This window comes from Botryllus schlosseri, chromosome 2, assembly GCF_051294905.1.
Source record: "Botryllus schlosseri isolate E-star chromosome 2, Bs_hap1, whole genome shotgun sequence".
In the NCBI taxonomy this organism is placed as follows: domain Eukaryota; kingdom Metazoa; phylum Chordata; class Ascidiacea; order Stolidobranchia; family Styelidae; genus Botryllus; species Botryllus schlosseri.
In genome coordinates, this window is record NC_137237.1 from 24,434,573 (window position 1) to 24,455,224 (window position 20,652).

The 20,652-nt window shown below is 40.3% G+C and overlaps 2 protein-coding genes and 1 pseudogene across 3 annotated transcripts in view; all 3 read left to right on the forward strand.

The window, feature by feature from the left end:
- The window catches only part of LOC145456860 (intelectin-1-like), a 32,758-nt pseudogene extending 13,288 nt beyond the window's left edge, over positions 1-19,470 (forward strand). The window contains exons 4-8 of the transcript XR_013920723.1: positions 4,258-4,332; positions 7,442-7,548; positions 13,118-13,419; positions 15,642-15,865; positions 16,130-19,470. The product of XR_013920723.1 is annotated as an intelectin-1-like (transcript). The remainder of the gene's footprint in view (positions 1-4,257; positions 4,333-7,441; positions 7,549-13,117; positions 13,420-15,641; positions 15,866-16,129) is intronic.
- LOC145456913 (uncharacterized) overlaps positions 1-20,652 on the forward strand; it is a 185,142-nt gene that overhangs the window by 76,777 nt on the left and 87,713 nt on the right. The gene's annotated exons all lie outside the window — the stretch shown is intronic.
- The window catches only part of LOC145456849 (tubulin epsilon chain-like), a 297,431-nt gene that overhangs the window by 59,763 nt on the left and 217,016 nt on the right, over positions 1-20,652 (forward strand). The window lies entirely within an intron of this gene.

Sequence of the window (20,652 nt, forward strand, 5' to 3'; positions counted from 1 at the left end):
CATGCAATTATGCATGCGAATTGGAATTCCTTACTGCGCATGATCGTCATTCACTCGAGTAAGGATTTTCGAGCGTGAAGAGTCACCCAAAACGCCGTTACACTCAGCGAACAATTGTCGCAGTGCGAGCTACTCAATGCGATGTCAGCAGGACCCCAGGGTATTTATGTTGGAGACAAATTACTGATTTGATACGCGATTTCCAATTTGTAATCATCTTTTTCGTATATTCATTGTTGATGTCTGCTTGATACTCTAGTATTCCCGGATTATCGCTCACTGTGACTTGTAAATGTGCAATGTGCATTCTGCATAGTTTAATTCGTAATGGGCATGGCGCAATGTGCGTGGCACGGTGTTTAATTCGATTATTCGATTCGTTTCAATGGGAAAATATTATAGTCCGATAAACTTGATCGACACCCGGTGGACTAGTAACGAGTGCACCAATATCGAACGTCAAACCATTGGCCATTTGGTACAAATCGAATTTTCATTGATGAGGTCGTGATCTCCGCCCATATTGCTATTACTACAGTTACAGTTGAATAATAATCGCTTATTTAAAGATTGAATTGAGCTGTATGGCTTAATGGTAACGAGTGCAGTGCCAGTGTTAAAACGCCGCATCAGAATTTTCATACCGTACACAGCAATGGCATGAAATAAAGTGAGTTCTGGAGCAACTATGATGTTGTTATCGACAATTGACAAGTATTCATTATGACGTCACAAGCCGACACGGCGGCACCTGTGTCTTCGTTGCTGCATCCGATGTTGCTTATGGCTGACAGACTCTAGATTACTATAGATAACTAACATGCGGGTAAATTAGTAATCTATATAGACCAGGGGTGGCCAACCGTTTCGGCTAAAGGGCCACATGAAATTGTCGAACGAGTGCGCTGCCCACTAGGCGCGCCAGGCGCGTAAAATTTTCAAAGTTAATATTATTATTACTTGGGTAGGCTATATTGCGGGTCAACTGTATACCGCCCGCTGGGCTCAGTTTGCAAGGACAGGACTATTCGGCATCTGGACATATCGATATCGAAGATTTCCGCTAATATACAACAGTCATTTCGTGCCTACATTTCATCGTCGACTATCTTTCTGCGAGCGCAAACGCGAAAAGACATTCTCTCGTAATTGCGAATATAGTTAGACTCAATCGGCTAAATCAGGCGCTTTTTCATTTTCAGGAGGGGGTAGGCTACAAAGCAAGAAATCGTGTGACATTTAAACACTCGAAGCGTGGAGAAATATCTTACTACTCTTGTAATGTACGACGATTTACTTGAAATGTGACTGGACCCTGGATCTGCCAATGCGTCAGAACTGATATTTTAGTCATCAACATCCCAAGTGTTGCGGCCAGACTAATCATATTTTTCGTTGGCCTTGCAAGTTCACAATCTGATCAATTCAATTTCGATAATATAACAGGATTTCGATAATACAAGGGAATTAGCTCGCGGGCCACATATGGCCCACAGGCCGCGGGTTGCCCACCCCAGATATACGCAGGCACCTTCGATAGTTTACAGAGCCGGAGCCGGAGCTGGAGCCGGAGCAGTGGTAATAATGCGGATCCGGAGCTGGAGCCGGAGCTAGTGTATGATAGAAGATAGCTCCGGAGCCGGAGCTGGAGCAATGCAAATTTACGGCTGCTCCAAAGCCCTGACACCATCTAACCTGACACCATCTAACCCTGCACCTACTAACGTCCTATCGACAGCGTTTTTTTTTACATTTAATCGTTCGTACGTAACAGAAGTTGCTGCAGGTCTGTTAATATCCATCGATCAATCATTATTCATTGACAAACAGGTGCAAACTGACAAGTTTCTGTATAGCTACAGCTTAATAATCTTTGTATAGCCACCAAGTAACGAATTACCGAAGCATGGAAATTTTGTTTTACCATACTTGAGATGTTCCCTTCCACACCACACTTTCACATTTCCATATTATTTATCGAAATTTTGTCCGATACAAATGCCTCATAATTGGGGCAATTTTTTTTTACCTAAGAAACGGAAGATTGAGACCCAAAATATCAACGTTTTGGCATTTTTTTGACCTTAAAAAACTTAATTTTTACCAAATTTTGACCTAAGGTATGCAAATTTGGTGTTTCCCCACATAATGTTAGAATTGTACTACTTATCATCATTTCTGGTTCGAACTGTCTGTCCCAACGAAGTAGTTCGGCCTGAAAAAACTTTTTTGACCCAAAAACTGACAGTTCTTTCCATGAAAAAACTTGATTTGAACGAAGTCTGACCCCATGAAGAATTCCTGTAGTTACATCACGTATTATTGCAGAAATAATTAAAATCTGTTGTAGTACAACGAAAGATACTTTCCTACATTCTCGGGTAGAAAGTGTCTGTCCGTACCAAGTAGTTTGCCAGGAATGGAGAAAGAACGTTCAACAGTAGCAGTTGTTGGCTGGCAACACTGAAGTGGTGCGTGCGTACATTGCTGGTGTCACACCGTGTTGCTTCATTCTGGCAATGGTGTCTACATCATTTTTCATAATTCGCGTCTGCATATAAGAACAATGCAATGCCCACGCAGTCTCGCTTCCGTTAGGATATTGCGGTACGTTGAGCATAGCACCATGTCAACCTATTTGTGTCATTTGATTGTTTATTAGTCACAATAGGCAGACAGTGGACCGTCTACGACGGTAGGCCTCTAAAGTAGGCTACAAGCTGTAAAATGTCAATTGCCAAGTTCCCCGACAGTGTTGTAAAACTTTTATGACTTTGTTTCCAATTTTGACATAAAAAATTGCCCGACTAATAATATTTCGAAGTACTCAGGAACATTTTGTCTATACTTACACTACTTAGACCAGTGGTTCTCAACTTTTTGTCTTCGCGGACCCCTTTTGGACCGTCATGGACCCCGCGGACCCCCGAAGTTTTAGATCCAATTTAGCTCAATTCTCGTGCAATCGTCATCTGTCTTGTGCAAATGATATATCTGTAGCCTAGTGATAAACAGCAACGAAATGGCTTTTCTTGAAAATAACATCATACTGTTTATGTATAGAAATTGGGTTGACGTTTATTATTTCAAAGTGAATCTCTCAACTGCCTATCATGAATCACGCGGTCATCTCTTGACAATCCGCGCCTTCGATTTGATATGAACGAGTGCCGAAAATCCATTTTCACAAAGATAGGTGGTGGCGAATGTAATAATAATGCGTAACGCTTCCGACGACACATTTGGGTATGGTCGCTACAAATATGGCACCAAAATTGACAAAAAATTTTTTTAATGAACATAGAACGTTAAGCCTGGTCATTTCTATCAAGCAGTTCATCTTGAAGATATCATGGAAAAATGGTTATGTATATCACAAGAGAAAATGGATATTTGTTTTTACATTTCGAAGTCACCGCGATTGCCCTTTCTAATCCAACCTATTATTTTTTCTAAAATCCCCAACAAAATATCTCAATTGAAAGTGATTTTTTGTATTGCCGATTTACTCCTTGATCCTCAAATAACTCCTTATGTCGTTGAATTTGTGTTATCGTGCAACAGCAATTTATAACTTATGAGTTTATCATACTTTTATGGCATTTGTTTTGTGTTTTTGTGTAACCGCCTCATCATCGTGTTCTTGTGAAACCGCCTATTATGATCTCAGTGTTTTTCATATTTTTCCGCTATTCGTCATTATTCCTGCATATTGTTTTTGACCGTGGTGCAAAAGGCCGTCAGGCGATAAGCACCAAATCTTTTTGTTTAGTAAACAACAACAACAACATATGTATCAGTAGGCTATTGGTAATTAAGCAATTAAAATGAGTCTGCACAGTAGGATATTTCATCTCAGACCCCCGGTTGGGAACGTTTGACTTAAGCCTATTCAAGTAGTTAGACTTAAGACGCATACACTATTTTCGGTTCATTAAGCTTAGTGTACTTACTTCAAGATTGATAGACGAAATACCAAAAATGGGGTGGCTTTACTATTCTTCGAAGTAGCAAAGAAATGTCTGTCTTGGCCGTCCTAGTCCCGAGTCATATGACTTGGTTCGAATCATGCACAATGACTCGAGTACAAGTCGAGTCAATACACAAATTGACTTGAATCGAGTCATTTAACGCATTTGAAGAAACGACTTGAGTCATTACAAGCCTGACTTCTTTTTTTACTTAATTGTAAATATCTGTTTCTATTTGTTTTGACCATAGAGATGACTACATTTACGACTATTCTCTCTATTTTAGATTCTGCTAAATTTGACATTGCAGTACGGAAATTGAACGATACAATATTGCAGTTGGAAGATGCAAGTGCTGAGAGTACGTAAACGTCTAGTAAATTTATAGATTTAATTATTTTCTAGTGATGTTGATACAAGTATATGGGTCGTTTATAGATAGCCGAGTTCTCTAACAGATCCGGTGTTGATGACTGTGAGATATATAGGCCTGCTTAGTTAACAACATACCTTCTTCTAAACCAGTGGTTTTCAACCTTTTTGGCCATGGTTCAGTTTCCTGTTTGAAAATGTGGCCCAACTCTTAGCCCAGAGCCTAGTCCTTCTCAATGTGTAGAAATCACCGGCGCCCTATATGATTATATCTCTAAAACATGCGTTTTCTCTCTTACTATAATTCTAGGTCACCATCGATCCATTCATTCAATTAAGGGGTTTGGGGTGCGGAGGTTACGACCCTGGTAGCCCGTATAACTCGTGGGTACATTATACACTATATACAGCCGTCCGCTTTCCCATGCACGTCGGGAGACACGATGATCCCATTCCCGCATCCACGAACTCAGTTTGTGTTATTGGGGTTTGGGATCCACTATGGTTGGGAAATAAATATAACTGTGATAGCAGCGAAACGATTCTGGTCTACGTTCAAACAACTCTAAACGTGATTCCTGTGAATGGGATAGGCCTACTACAGAGAAGTGGCGAAAAGTGGAGAAGCCAGAACATTCAATCCAATGAAACAATCAATTCATGAGACTCTTATGTTATGTACAATGATTTCATGACAGGACATTTTTAAATCGACTCCAAAGATCATAATGCGTTGCGCTAAATCACCAATCCATTAGGATTCGTTTAGGGGTGCCGTATGCTTCCGCTGGAAGTTCGTAATTAATAATTATAACTGATTGCAGTTTTGGATGTTTTATGGTAAAATATTACGACTCACCGAAGAACTGTAAATATACATCAAATTCACTTCGGTCCGACTTCGATGCACATCCTTTTGAACGGCAAACGACATATGACCGTGCTGGAACACTTGGTTACTTCAATTGAATAGTATATTCATTTTGAAATAAACCGAAATATTTTCGGCTGACACTCGTCAGGGGTAATCGTCAGCAAGTACAGTAGAGAATGATGGAAAAGAACATTGTATATGAAATATCATTGAATTCCACCTCACGTTTACACCATCCCTACATCATTGGCAGAAAATATGCCATTGCACTATCCCATTTTCGACTCGTACATTGTGAGTCCGCAAGTGACACTACGTCTCATCAGGGTCGGCTGAAAGGCTTGATGTAGGCTATCCTACCTAAAATATGACAATGTGAATATATGTTTTGGACCTCACATCACAATGCTTCTGTGGCACAATGGTCAACTGGCTGCAAACCCCTGTTCTAGAAAGACTGCTCTTGCAAAATGATATACCAGATCAAAATTGATGACCGTATTAGGGACTAATTATTTGCAGGTACGCCAGCTAGATCATAATTTTTCGTCACATGCTATTGCTTGACGTAATTTCAGATTTCTGGTTTTTAACCAAACATGATCCTTGAGCTGTTAATCACCTAGCCAGGGGCGGGCAACTTCTCCAGTCGGCGGGCCGGATATATGAAAATTAAGCACTTGGCGGGCCGGATTGTTGTATCGACACATTATTCGCCCATTTATCCACATATGCAAGGTGTATATCGTATTTAATGAATGTATGTTAACGACAGAAATGTCACTTCAAAGCCATTTCTCACCCATAATGACGAAGACAATGTGGATTCGAGAACAGCATTATTGTCATACAGGCGCGCACACACGGTGCAATCACCAATTAAGATTTCAAGGCGTTCGATAAGCCCGGTACCCCAAATTTACCAAGATATCATCAATTCATTAGTGCTGAGTAGATGACGAGATAGCGTCGTTGTTCAACTATGTGGCCTATTTTATCTCGATATTGAATCCATGCGGACCGCGACTCCTACGACATTTGAAAGTGGCCCGCGACCCTTTCTGAGTTGGCGACCCCTGACATAAGCGGTGTATTACAAAACCCTAGAAGTGTGCCGTGCTACAAGTCGACGGCTACGGTATCAAAAGTAAGAAATATCGGCCTGGTGTAAATGACCATTGTAGTCGACAAACGCCATGATTACCACAAACGATATTTGGGTTGAGTACATCGCAAATACCGATAATGCAAGTCTTCCCGCTTCAACAAACTTACGCGCAATATCCACTATCGCACGCTACGCAGTGCGCATACATTTATATAATGAAATAACATACAGTCACTAAAATCTGACGTAGTAAGCAAATAGCGGGGAATCTCGGCAGACTGTAGCCGCGGGCCACATTATCGTATAAGATGGAAAACTGTCCGCGGGCCGGACAAAATCACTTCGCGGGCCGTATGTTGCCCACCCCTGACCTTGGTCCTAGATTATCACGATACAGCGTCCTTGAGTAGTCTCTAAACTTCTAAATTTACCGAATCCCATCAGTCATTTCCATAAATCAGGTGAAATGAATGTCCTATATTTTATACACTGATAACTAGAGATGGTCACCAAAGAAGTACTACTATTCTTTCGGAGTACCCAAGTACGATTTGCCTACTTTTCTTTTACATACTGAAGTGATTTTGATTTTAAACTACTTCTATACTTCCCACTTTTATTTTTTGAGGCGAAACTGGGTCTGAAATACTTACTATTTTAGTCACGTGGGAACCGGTACTTTTACGTTTACACGAGTACCAGCGGTGACTACACTTTAACCGACTCCGCTTACAATCACGACGACATAAGAGAGTGTACTACCAGAGAGCTAAAACTTGTGCAATATGTTAGCCGTTTGCAAACGCGAATCATGACATCTCACGGATTCGATGATGTCACAATCAGATTATTGTTATCGAAAAATACCGTGATTTCTTGACGTGCCCAACCGAGCCCCGATGAAGTCAAACTTCGCCTCATGGAAACATTACATCTCCCAAACTCTCCTATAAGGTAGGCCTACTGAGTGAGTAAGAACCGTAAAGTAGTGAATTGTAAAGCAATTCCGATGCGTCGATCGACAATTGTGCGAAGGCTGATGCGAATTCTTGAAAATGTGCGGCCGTAGTTACGAAGTCATACTCAGATTACAATTGTCGGTTTTTCAATCTACAGAATTTAGGATTCTCGAGTCGACAACAAATCACCCTTCGACATGCAAAGAACTTAAGCGCAAGAACGTCGAAGTTAAAAATGGACTTTACGTATTGCAAGATGTCGAGGTATCGAGATGTCTAGTTAACAGTTTTGATATTTTAGGCGAAACTAGGCCTAGAGCAACTGCTTCTACTTACTTGGAAGCAGACATGGGGTAATCGCGATTAGTAATCGTAATCGATTACGACGATTACAGCATTTTCCAGTAATCGTAATCGCAATCGAGTAAATTCGAAAAAATTCCGAAGTAATCGTAATCGTAATCGACTACTTCCCATATCTAATCGATTTCTCTGTGAAAGAACGATTACTTTTTATTTTTGCAAGGACTGTGACATAAACTGAACATTCGTGAACAAGGAAGAGATATTATACCAGGCTCGTGACAGCACAAACGTCTGATTTTCAAACGCCACAGCCCATTATTACGTCAGAAGCAGCCTATTAGCTTTGCGCGTCATTGCGTAAGAAGTATCCACACTAAATAGATATTCGATGTACGTACGTCGTACATTAGTGTCATTGTAAGAACACCCGCCGTGCTGTATATCAGGTTATCAACACGTTCCACACGCCACTACCTCTCAGCAGTATAATTTATCTCCGCTCTGCCTAGTTTAAAATAGTAACTTATGGGTTGATGTTTGGTTATGCTTATGCTTAGTTAAACGCAATTTGACCGTAGCTGCTTGGCGAGCAGTAGGCCTATCTAGTACGTACGTACCAGTGTTGGGATCAAGTCACTACCTTCGAGTCACGAGTGATTTCGAGTCATTGCACATTTTGACTCGAGTCAAGTCAAGTCAATCGATTTTCGAAAGTGACTCGAGTCAAGTCAAGTCAGTCAATTTTTGGAGGTGACTCGAGTCAAGTCAAGTCACGAGTCAAGTCACAATTCAAGTCAAATGGCCATTTTGAGGTATGAGGCGTGATTACGTCATTGTATTTTGCTAGCTGTTTAAATTAGGAGTGAGTGGTCATTGATTTTGAACCGATGAACGAATATAGAGTTAAATATACACGCAAGTAAGGCGCTGTATCGCTCACATATAAGTAGAACTAATAAACTACGTGGTAAGTAATTGCACAGCCTCAGTTTATAGTTCCCAGTAAAAATAGAGATAAGATGCGATACATTACCCTTTTGCAAATTGATATGATACAATTCGAGTCTGCGTCAATGGTTGAGGAGTGTACAAACTATTTTCGAATTCAATTTCAATAAAACAAGAGGTTTGGTTAAGTTAAAAACACAAAACATAAATAGACATTTTGCTATTAGATTACTTTACTATACTATAATTTACAACAACGTAGGCTGTAAGCTTCGATCACTTCGTTTGCGATCAATATTTTGTGAGAGAACAATGGAGGCTCAGTAAAACCCACGATCATTGAATGATTGGACGCTCTCACTGGTTACACCGGCCTTGCGCGAACAATCCGAACATATGCAAGATACAGTGATTTTTATCGAGACCGATTACTTGATGACTTGAAATTGACTCGTGAATTTTGCTCCGAGTCACGAGTCAAACCACATTTCTATTACGCCGAGTCAAGTCAAGTCAAGTCATTTTAGCAAAGTGACTCGAGTCAAGTCAAGTCATACGAAAAAATGACTCGAGTCTGACTCGAGTCAAGTCATGACTCGAGTCATCCCAACACTGGTACGTACACCGGACAAAGATTTGAAATTTTGTACTCGTCAAATAAAACATTGCGATTTCCATAACGAAGCAGTAAAAATCAACAGCTGGATATATATATATATCAGAACCGACCCTGTTTTGCCGTTTCTCGTAACGGCAGCTTGCAGTACAATATCTGTATTAAGTTGAAGGCAGAATTTTATGTTCGCTTCGTCTTATTCTCACATGACTCTACTTGAAACGGGCGCCAATCGTTATTTCACAATTCTTTACTCAACATTGGGACCTGCCGCCATGGCCATGGGCTTATATATCATGTTAGCATGAGTTGTAGCTGGAATCAGGACAAAAACAGCAATTCGTCCCCCAGTCTTTGGCCCCCATAGGGTGGTCATCGCAAGTTTAAGACTGAATTTCGTCAATAATTGCATTATATTACTATTAATTTTTATTCCTTTCTCCGCCCCCGATGGTCAGATTTACCTGTAGAGTTTGTAATCTTGGTGTTTGTCGACTACAACGGTCAGTTACACCAGGTCGATTTTCTGCATTCTGCACCCAATGGCGTTGCAGCCGTGGATTATACCACTGCGCTATCTCGCCACACAATTACCTACATGTAGAGCTGGGGGCACGTAATTCATAATTATAACATCTGGTATCTTGTTATAATTACTTTAGTGTATGTTGCTAATTCGTGACCTCCGGTTTGTTATATAATCAAACGATATTGTAGTGGCTCAAGCGTAGCAGACTAAAAGAAAAACTTTCGTGAGACGCACAAACAAATTGTTATGTCTCTATATCTGACTGCATGTCTAGCAACTCAAGTTGTAAATTACCAGGGTCAGTGGCCACATTAACTACATTAGAACTTGAAAACATTTTCATCATGGGCAAAAAAGCATTCATTCCGTCAATGCGGCCGTTGAACTTAACAATCAAGTCAAATGATATATTGGTTTGATGGTCAGATAGCGTTGTAAAACGTGTTGTAACACCACCTGCACTTAATTAAGTCTGATGATGAGCAGACTTAAATTTGAGTAACGATCCAAACGCATTTGAGTGTGAGCAAACTTTTTGACGTGAGTTGAGTAACGAAATCGTTGTTGAGTAGAGAATCGCAACTCGGCAGCAAAGAAATTGGTCTCCACCCTTAATTATTAACTCCAGATTCCAAGCCAACCAAGTGTAATTTTTGAATATCAATTTTTTTGTTTTTATAAATTGATTTTATAATATTTTTGTTGGATTTTCCAACGTCAATGGGAGCCGCAAGTAGGCAAGCTCGGAGCCGCGGTTGGGAATCACTGATCTAGAGAGGATTTTCAAGTTAATTAGATCTCTCGATAATACGCTATAACTTATGTTGGTTTACGAAATACTTTTTGAGTCCCCTTCGAGCTCGCTCTCCACCCTATTTGGAAATTTGGTGTGCGGCAATTATGGCCCTGGCAAGAATGCAAATCATTGGGCGCGATAAATTGACCTCTATAAAAATGGGCAATGGGTACATTATCACGTAACAAGAAAATGATGCATCTCTTTTAAGTTTAAGTTTTAAGTTTTTAAGGAAGTTTGTTATCTCATTAGGCCACTTCAGCGCAATCCATATATTGTCTTCCAACATAGCTTCTAAGATCCAAAACAGATGTAATCGTGAGTAATCGTGATTACTTTTCCAATGTAATCGTAATCGACTACTTCCTGATTTTGCTGTAATCGTAATCGTAATCGCGTCATTCAGAAGTAATCGTAATCGCAATCGATTACAATCATGAAGTAATCACCCCATGTCTGCTTGGAAGTCCCTACTTCTATTTGTACGTGAGTAGAAATTTTGACGTTATATAATTCTGCGCTTCGACTGCAATACAAACGATGACAGTTTTGACCACCCCTGCCTGTTAGCTATAAGAAATATATCCATATTCCCAGTCGCAGATTACACTCGTCAACAAAATGAAAAACAATTTTGGCAGAATATCTAAGAGTCGTTTCAGCGAATTTCAATATTGCTGATGATGAATATCACATTAGTATTGTCAGATTGACTCTGTTTTAGGAGATACGCACCCCTAAAAAGCCGAAATTATTGTATTTACCCCCTCAATATTTAACTTGGTAGGCAGTAAATAGTAGCTTTTTTACCTTTATAAGGGGCATAAATAGATAATTGACTACACGTAACCCTCATGTCGTTATTCGATAAATATGAACATGACCTGATGCGAGATCTTTGCTTGTCAAATCAAGGGGTTTGCCAAGCCTAAAAATTGGAATTTTTACAACGACAATGCATTTTCCAGTAGCAGTTGGTCATTCTACCACGATGAAAGAGGAATATAAAGCTATAAAATTTCTCCTTGAAAAGCTTAAGTAAAATACTCGTATGCGTTCCATCTCTTTTGACTTGTAGATGGACAAATTCGTGCTGCGCCAACAAAGTGGGCCTGCATACCTAGTGTCTTCATCAAACGTGAAGCGTAAAGCTGGTGTCTTTGATGGACCTCGGATATTCGAATACGAATTAAACATTCTAATAAAAAGAGCTTAGTGCATGGACTTCCATCAGGTCAAGGGTATAGGAAAAAAACTTTTGGACGATAACAAAGAACCCGACTACTAACAGTTGGTCGAAAAATTGGTGTCTGCATATGGAAACCTTGAAGGAAACATGAACACCAAAGTTCACCTCCTGTCCAGTCATCTTGGTATTTCCTGGTCATGTTGATGTTTAGAGTGACGGGTAAAGGGAAATGTTCCAACAAGACATCAAAAACACGAAAGAAAGATACCAGGGCAGATGAGATGAACATATTATGGCAGACTACTGCTGGAAACACGTTTAAAGAATACGCTAAATTGCTTACAAGTGAAAATCATATACGAAACTATTTTGTTTCAAGATGAACTATTATTATTATATTCCAACTGATTATTCTAAATTTACAATAGGTGGTTGACATAAAACTAATTAAATCATTGCAATTTTATTTTATTGTTTAGCTACATATAATTGGAGTTTATTTATGTACATGATATCCGTGAAAGTCTCCAACTAGGGTAAATATAATACCCCTAAATATAATGATGTTATTGTATTTTGTTTCAAAACAGTCGCCATCGTATAAAAATACCATATAGATTGAATTCCTGAACTTTATCATACGATTGAGCGGTTTTTTCATCAGCCTCATGGGTTATCTCCAGAACAAGAGCCCATTTGAAAAAAGTAAGGCCATATTCGAAATAAGTGCCCTGCAGAACCCCCCCAAACCACTCTTATTTTGTCTGCCTAAATATATGTGTTGACCAGTGTTATGGTTCTCTGACTCCCTAAACTACCACTACCATGCTGCGACTTCAATTTCAAATCTAATGGCCGATAACAGGTATACCTTTCAAAGTATGATATCGACTCGATAGTATTAGCGAATGGATGATTCGTTGGACTCAAATTGTAACTATTGATTAGTAGGGTTCAGATTTGAAAAAAATGTCGGGAAACTTCGGATCTACCCTCCCAAATGATGGTTTAGCTTTAGTACATAAAACACTTTAACGCTTTTTGTTCATTTTTATTGTGATCCCTTCTCCCTTCAACGCCCAAAAGATCAAGAGGCAACTCTACTTATTATTGGGGATTTCCCAAAACTGTAGAGATCTTCGGTAACATAATTGTGCTAATGGTACGCCTACATATCGGTCATTTGACAAGGAAATTGTTTCATTGATAAATCGACAAGATAACCAATCTTCCACAGAATGGAGTTCCGATCACGTATGCTCAGCAAAGGTGGTTGCTGTTTGCCCCGGCCATATCTGAAGGATGACTTGGGATTTTCATTTATCCACCACAATTCCTAAACGGATCTTAACCACGGACATTCAAAAGGCCTACATGCGACGTGATATCACAAAAAATAGCAGGGAGCTTTTGCCTAGTCAGGAAAATTTAGCAGATTCTCAATTTTAGAGCAACGTATTTCAAACATACTGCGACATGAGCACAGATCATGGAGGTTGGACCCTTGTCGCTTCTGTTCATGAAAACTACATGAAGGGAAGATGTACGGCTGGTGACAGATGGTCAAGTGAGCAAGGTTATGGCGTGAATATCAACGGTGACGGCTTCTGGGAAAACAGGGCCATCCACGGTTCACCTGCTACGGCGACCAGTGACGATTACAAAAACTATGCTTACTTCACCATGAACGCTAGTGACATCATGATTTGGCAAGTACCGAACGACACCCCAATGCCGAGATTCGAAAGCAGGTGCGTTGTGACTTGCGAATCGGGTTGCATTTAAAGCTAGAAGTGTTTAAAAACGTATTGTTTCCATCATTCGACATCTCAAATAAAGTTATATAACTAAAAGTCGGGGTTGGGTATAGTATGAACCTACAGACTACTTGCAGTATAAATAGCAGACGTAACGTTAATGAGCCATCGACATCATCGTCCGTTCGCCAGTTATTATTATTATGATTATTAGTATTATAAAAATTTATAGCTGTGCTTATCTCTCATAGGGGACTTGTGCGTCACGGTCGGTAATTACCTTCTGGTATAAGTTACTTCGAAACATAATTCAGCTTTTACTATACGGGTCGAAATTGAAGGAATATATTACACGATGTCACAAACTCGACAACAGGGGTTAATACCTCAGGCCGGACTAAGCGGTTATAATTTGTGAATGAAATGTTACGATTATGGGTTCAGCAGCCATATCAGGCTGGTTAGTGGTTATACAATACATCACTTGAACCGAATAGATGTTCAGATGATGATGAAAGCAGGCCCTAAAATGCCGCATGATGAGTTAGTTCTGGTTCAGGATATTCTTTGTTCCGTGTAAAATGGACGGTCTGGAGCCATTTTTGTATAAGGAGCCATACCGGACCTATGTATATTTACAATTGCAATTCCCAAAGAGCCACATAACAATGTTGAACAACTGTGACGTCACGTTGGAATATTCCCGAGTTCATATCTTATGTTTTATATATATATATTGGTATAAGCCTACCCCTTTTATATAATTGTCACTTATCCATGACGTCGGTGAACCGGAAGAATTACCAAATGAAGACGGTGATGAAGACCCTGCGACTCTTTAGAGTAGCGTGGATAGAGTCTTGAATCACCTTAAGAGTGGGACGACTTTGCAAAGCTGTCCATGGCAGTTTTGGGATGACTCGAGTCATGACTTTTTCTTATGACTTGACTTGACTCGAGTCATTTCACAAAAATGACTTGACTTGACTTGACTCGGCGCTTCAGAAATGTGGATTGACTCGTGATTCGGAGCAAAATTTACGAGTCATTTTCAAGTCATTAAGTAAACGGTGTCGATTAAATCACTCTATCTTATGTATGTCGGAGTTGTTCACGATACGCCGGCGGCACTTGTGAGAGCAACGAGTCATTCACGGATTGTACGTTGTACTGCTCCTCCATTGCTACATCACAAATAAATTGACCGCAACGACCACAGCTTACGTTGCAGTTCTGGATTAATCTAATAGCAACATCTTCGTTTCTTTGACGGCGCAGTGCTTACATTGTGCAGTGCTCACCTGTACCAACACTCTTGTATGATTTATATCGAACAAATATAGTATATGACCTTATATTCTCACGGATGGGTAGTGTATTGTACCACATCAATTTGTTCAACTTCTGGAGGCTTCGTATTCGATCCTCTATCATATTTGCTGATAATAACAGACTGCAGCATGTAGCTGTAGAGTTACTCACGTATTTTATTAGCAGTTCTATACACGTGTGTGTGAGCGATACAGCACCTTTTTGCATGCATATTTAACTTTATATTTGTTATTTGATTCAAGATAAATGGCCAATTAATCTGTCCTTCACCACGTTAGCAAAATGTAATGACTTTGCGTCATCACTCATACTCCGAAAATTCAATTCGACTCGAATCGTGACTTGACTCGTGACTTGACTCGACTTGACTCGAGTCACCTCCAAAAAATGAGTGACTTGACTTGACTCGAGTCAAAATGTACAATGACTCGAGATGACTCGTGACTCGAAGGTGGTGACTTGATCCCAACACTGGTCCATGGTGCAGGATGACCTATTCATGTATAACATTGATAAGAATGTGGGGAAGGTCATCAAGCAGTTGTTGCTCTATGCAACGCAATCTGCCATAAAGTCATCTCACTGTTTTCCTCGAGGGAATATATCTCTTGAATAGCCTACAAGAAACATACCTCTCAAGCAATGCACGCCCTGTACTAGCGACCCACTGTATTGTTAATTCAAGTGTTGTTTTCTTCTATGAAATCATGGCTAAAAGGAGGGAGCATGAATGAGACAAAGGGGCAAAGTGTTCGTTTTAAAGTTTTTTGAATGGTTAAAATGAAACCCTGCTTGTGAGTGCGTGACTCAAGACAAGTTTTCATTATATTGTGATTTGTGGTATTAGCTGTATGCAACATGTAACGAAATCGCATTTGTTACAGTTCTTTCCTAAAATTTCACACAACCAGCGGGTTTCTGAACGAGCTTGGTGGAAATCTCCGGTCTTTGTTCTCAAACCATTACAACATCAAAGCAGGAACGTATCTGCCAAACCTGGGCAACGGACCCACAATTTCTATTTCCTGGGACAGGGGAAGCAATGAAGAATTATTGGAGTTTTTTTCCTCCAAATGTCAAAGCTGAGGTTGACGCTGGGTTTGTACAGGTAAGCTGCAACGCCCCTTATTGCGCATATGGTGTCACGTGCGCATATGGCGTCACACACATGTTGGAAATCCTGCGTACAATGATGTGTCATTACCTCGTGTCTGGTGGTATATCGTATGCAAGACAAGCCAGCGAACACAAATCGAACTTCCAACTGAATATTGTGTACCGTGTACATTGTATCGTAGACTTGTCACGTATCGTGAGAATGTTCGTAGACTATGCAGAGGATTTTTTTGAAATAATTCTCCCATTTCTTCAGTTTCGTGCCATAAACCATGAGCGCAACGCATTTGCTTTATGCCCCGGAGTAAAAATGAAATCCGGTAAAGCGAATGCAGAGCACGTATGCATTGGAAGCACTGGTGAAACCCGGACGGATTGCTACTGCGGCGACTTTGCCGGAAGATATTGTGATGATGTCAACTGGCAATTGAACGAGCGGCTAGTCAGCTCAGTGGTCATGATATTTTATAGATAAGAGGTGTGTTGAATATATTCGTTCTAGAAAATACCATTGATATATTTTTATGTCTATTAATGGCACATTTACAGTGGCGATTATCGCGTTTTTTAGGCTTTGTGCACCACGACACGAATATTTGTAATGTTCCTATGTCTTTGCCTTTCGTAATCTTGAGCACGTCTTTCACGAATTCTACAACTCAGACGTCAGTCACTCTCGCTCCCATGCGCCCCCATCGTGGTCTTCGCTGCCGACTTCGCTGCTCACTTTCAGAATAGAAATTAAACATGGAACGGCAACGACTGATTTTGCAGCTTCGTTCCGCTTCGCTGAGGCTGAAAGGTAGAATAGTTTTGCGTAAGCGACTGTAGGATTTCGGGCAATCCAAAAGCTATCTTCCCGAGCGCAGAAATTACTGGATCTGGTCTTGATCAAAAGCTACTGTTGTACCGATTCCGAAAATATAAATTAAAATATGATCAGGCACTGACCCACCTAGAATCCGTTCTCCAAGTCTGAAATATCGGCATTGTTCGAACAATCGGAGAGTCGCAACGGGTCATTGTTATGGCCATTGTGTCGCGGTTACCCGATTGTTCTGAGCAATGCACATTTCAGATGTTGAGGGTGGTTTTTCGTCAAAGACTGGAGCGTGACCATATTTTCATTCATATTTTTGGAATGAGTGCGACAATAGCTTTCGATCAAGACCAGATTCAGTAATTTCTGCGCTCTGGAAGATAACTTTTAGATTGCCAGAAATCCTACAGTCGCTTACGCAAAACAATTCTACACTCCAGCCTCAGCGAAGCGGAACGAAGCTGCAAAATCGGTCGTTGCCGTTCCATGTTTAATTTCTATACTTTCAGTATTGGCTTTTCAATGCATTACGGTAGGGGTGGTGTAAACGTGAGGTTCACGTTCGCGTTCTGTGTGTGAACCTCGGAAATTTAGAGGTTCGCGTTCACAAACGAACCTTGGTTGGTTCTGCACTGTGAACCTTTTTCATATATTACAATTTCACTTCATTATAACATCGTTGGTTGAAATTTATTGCATTTCAACTGCGGGCAACTCTATGCATGGCGCTGGCAGCATAAAAAAATCAACACTAAACGAGCATGGACCTTGAAAATTTCAAAATTCTACTTGCTTTGTTACAAAATTTCGCTCGAAATATCCAGCTTTCCGTTTGTGAATATTTAGTGACTCTCTGCTGTGAGGTTGACCCGCAATCACACATCATCAAGAGCGAAATACACTACATGTAGATGTAGGTAGTCAGCAAATGATGCTTATTCAACCAATCAATGTAATTTTATCGTATTCTGGGGTAAAAAATTTGGCAGGCGTACTGGGTCAATCTTGATTCCATATGTTTATTGTATCATAAAAACCAAATCCGTGCAATTGTGGTGTTGGCTATTGCTGCATAACTTGTTTATGGGGCAATGTCAGTAGAAAGTATAGAAGCCCGTTCTACACTCTGCTCAATATCAACGAAGCAAGCCCCAGTTGATACATTTGGAGACATTTAATACGTCAATATGTACTTCAGCTTTGTGGAATTATAGGGCCCGAGTCGTCGCTAGGTATCGTCTTCAATTAATGTGGGCTATGACTTCACTGAAATTTAGGGTTGGAATTAGCAATATGACCCACGTGATGTCATGAGGTTCACATTCGTATTCACACAGAACCTTTCAAAAAGGTTCGCGTTCACACGAACCTGAACCTTTCAGAGGTTCACACCATCCCTACACTATACGGTAGTAGTCAGATCAGCGATGAGGAGCCTGTTGCTATGTATGAAACGTGTCGAATTATTGTATCGAAATATTGAAACACATATCACGTGGAAGTGTTGTTGTAGATTTGAATTGATTTTCTCGTGTCTGCTTGGAGGTTGAAGATGAGTGATCGGCATTCTGCGAACCAAAATGACCACAAACAGGGTAGACATAAAGGGTATTATCCCTGTCTCAAGGCAGGTCTAATGCAATGTCATTCGGCGAAACAATCATGTCAACTGCGTAGTTCATGGACTTTAGATTTCATAAAGTAAAAAGTAGTTTTAGGATATCCTTGCATCGCGATTTTGATCGGCCCGCGAACAGTTATCTGTAAATCAGAACATAAAACCTACTTTTGAATGTTAATCCGTGGAATAGGATGATAGGCTGTGTATACGGAACCGGACATTCGTTCACTATGCAGCCTGTTTATTTGTTTGTAGCGATTACGTTTAGCCTACGTACGTCATATAAGTGATACAGATTCAAAATACAGCCACTGTATAGTAAAGTGTGCCGTGACAATTAAAGCAACAATATAAGTCACTGTTTCATATAGTTCCATTCAAACCTTCTTTGTTGCCAGTGTCACATTTACACACTTTGTGCTTCAAATTGGTACGTGATACGTTTCCAATTCCTGAATCAAGTCCACCAGGGTTGGAACCGTCCTTTTAGTTTGTGGCGAGCAGGTCACCACGGAGTATAATTGAGGTCGGTATAATGGCAAAAACACGAAGACAGACATTGGGCTAAAGGAGGACAAATTTCGGAGGCACTGCTAGTTTCCATCAACAACAAAGCATATTTTACCAAGTTGCACACTGCTCGGGAAGCAGCGACCAAGACAAGCTTTGTAGTATCCTAAATACACGTTATTGTATTAATAAAAAAAGAATCTATATGTGGGGGGGGGGTTAAAAAGAGTTTAAAATGTATCATGCGAATAAATATTATTTTTGTTAATTTACCGACACTTTCCCATTGCCTAATATCAGTAAATCCATTAAGAACCATGTATTTACATTGTAATTCACTGTTTTCAATTTAGAAATACAATTGAATACGCCACAGAATATAGATTTTTGACTCGGCCCGCCAACGAATTTTCTGCTTTGGCCTGCGGGGAAAATTATTGCCCACCCCTGCCTAAAAGTGTGCGATCCCTCGATTTCGATACTACTTTAGTCGAGTACTTCGAGTACTTTTCTACTTTAGTCGCAACGCAAAGTAAATATACCACCGATGCCACCGATGTGTGTGGCTAAGTCTTTGAGTTCTGCGTTTACGAACTTGAACAAGATACGTTTGTTGCTATTACAAATAAAAATGTCAACATTGAAACCAGAATTTCACAGCACATAAGTCATAGGATCGCTTAAATCGTTCGTACATGATACATATCACATATAGAGCCAAACAGTCAGCTCCATGAGTGACATGCGACCAATGACACCAAGGGTAGGCCTGCTCAGAATAACAGTTACTCACTCAACAACGAAAGAGTCGTAGACCGAGCACCACATATTCTTCCGCGTATCATCAGGAAATCACTCCCGTACCACAGGTTGAGAACCACCGATATTAGAGAATACGCATTACCGGCTTGGAATAAGTTTCTGGCTTCATTGTTGCGGATATATCTCTGGAAACGGGCACACACGATTATAGAACCAAATTAAGTTGTACTTTATTATATTTACCGAATCATTATGTTCCACTCTCATCCATACTTTGAACAAACACGGAGAATGTGTCACCTTCGCCCGAAAGGAGTCCTGCAATCCTATTGTTCCGTTGGACTATGAATGTCAGCCAATGAAACTCACCCGCACATTCCGCAACTTCCTGATCGTATATCTCATATTATATGATGATGTTATGTCAACAGTAAGAAGGAAACATCTCGTACAATAAACCAAACATGGCACATGTAGCTATTCTGACATGAAAAAAGTAGATAGGCCTATATAGACGATACTCTGGACTGACGTTTCAATAAAAGTATGCAAAGCATCTTATTAGACATCCAACTCCATTCTGCCTAGTGGTTTGGATTAAACATACGTAAGTTGCTTCAAAAACGTTCTCACAAATATTGTGCAGTCGGTGTTTGCGCGCAATTCAATGGGTATGTTATGTTCATCTATCCAGTTCATACATGCACATACTAGAGCAGTGGTTCTTAAACGGTGTTCCATACAACACTATGGGCTCCGTGCGCCAGTTTCAGGCGTTTCGCTGGATGTCACTCACTCCACTCAAACATATATGATTTGTGATGATACGCACGTCTTGATCATCATAGGCCCGGCCACTAGTCGAAATTTTTATTGTGATTGTGAATGGAGAATCGTGTTGTTTTGATTCGTCGTGTGCAGCGGCGTCCGCAGGGGAGGTTGCAGTTTGAAATAGATACATTTTCCTGAAATGCCAATTCCATCTCCAATACGGATAAGCTATTTGTAATTAGGCGATTGGTATCGCGCTGTTGCGTTTTGACCGAACAATATTATAACACTCGCA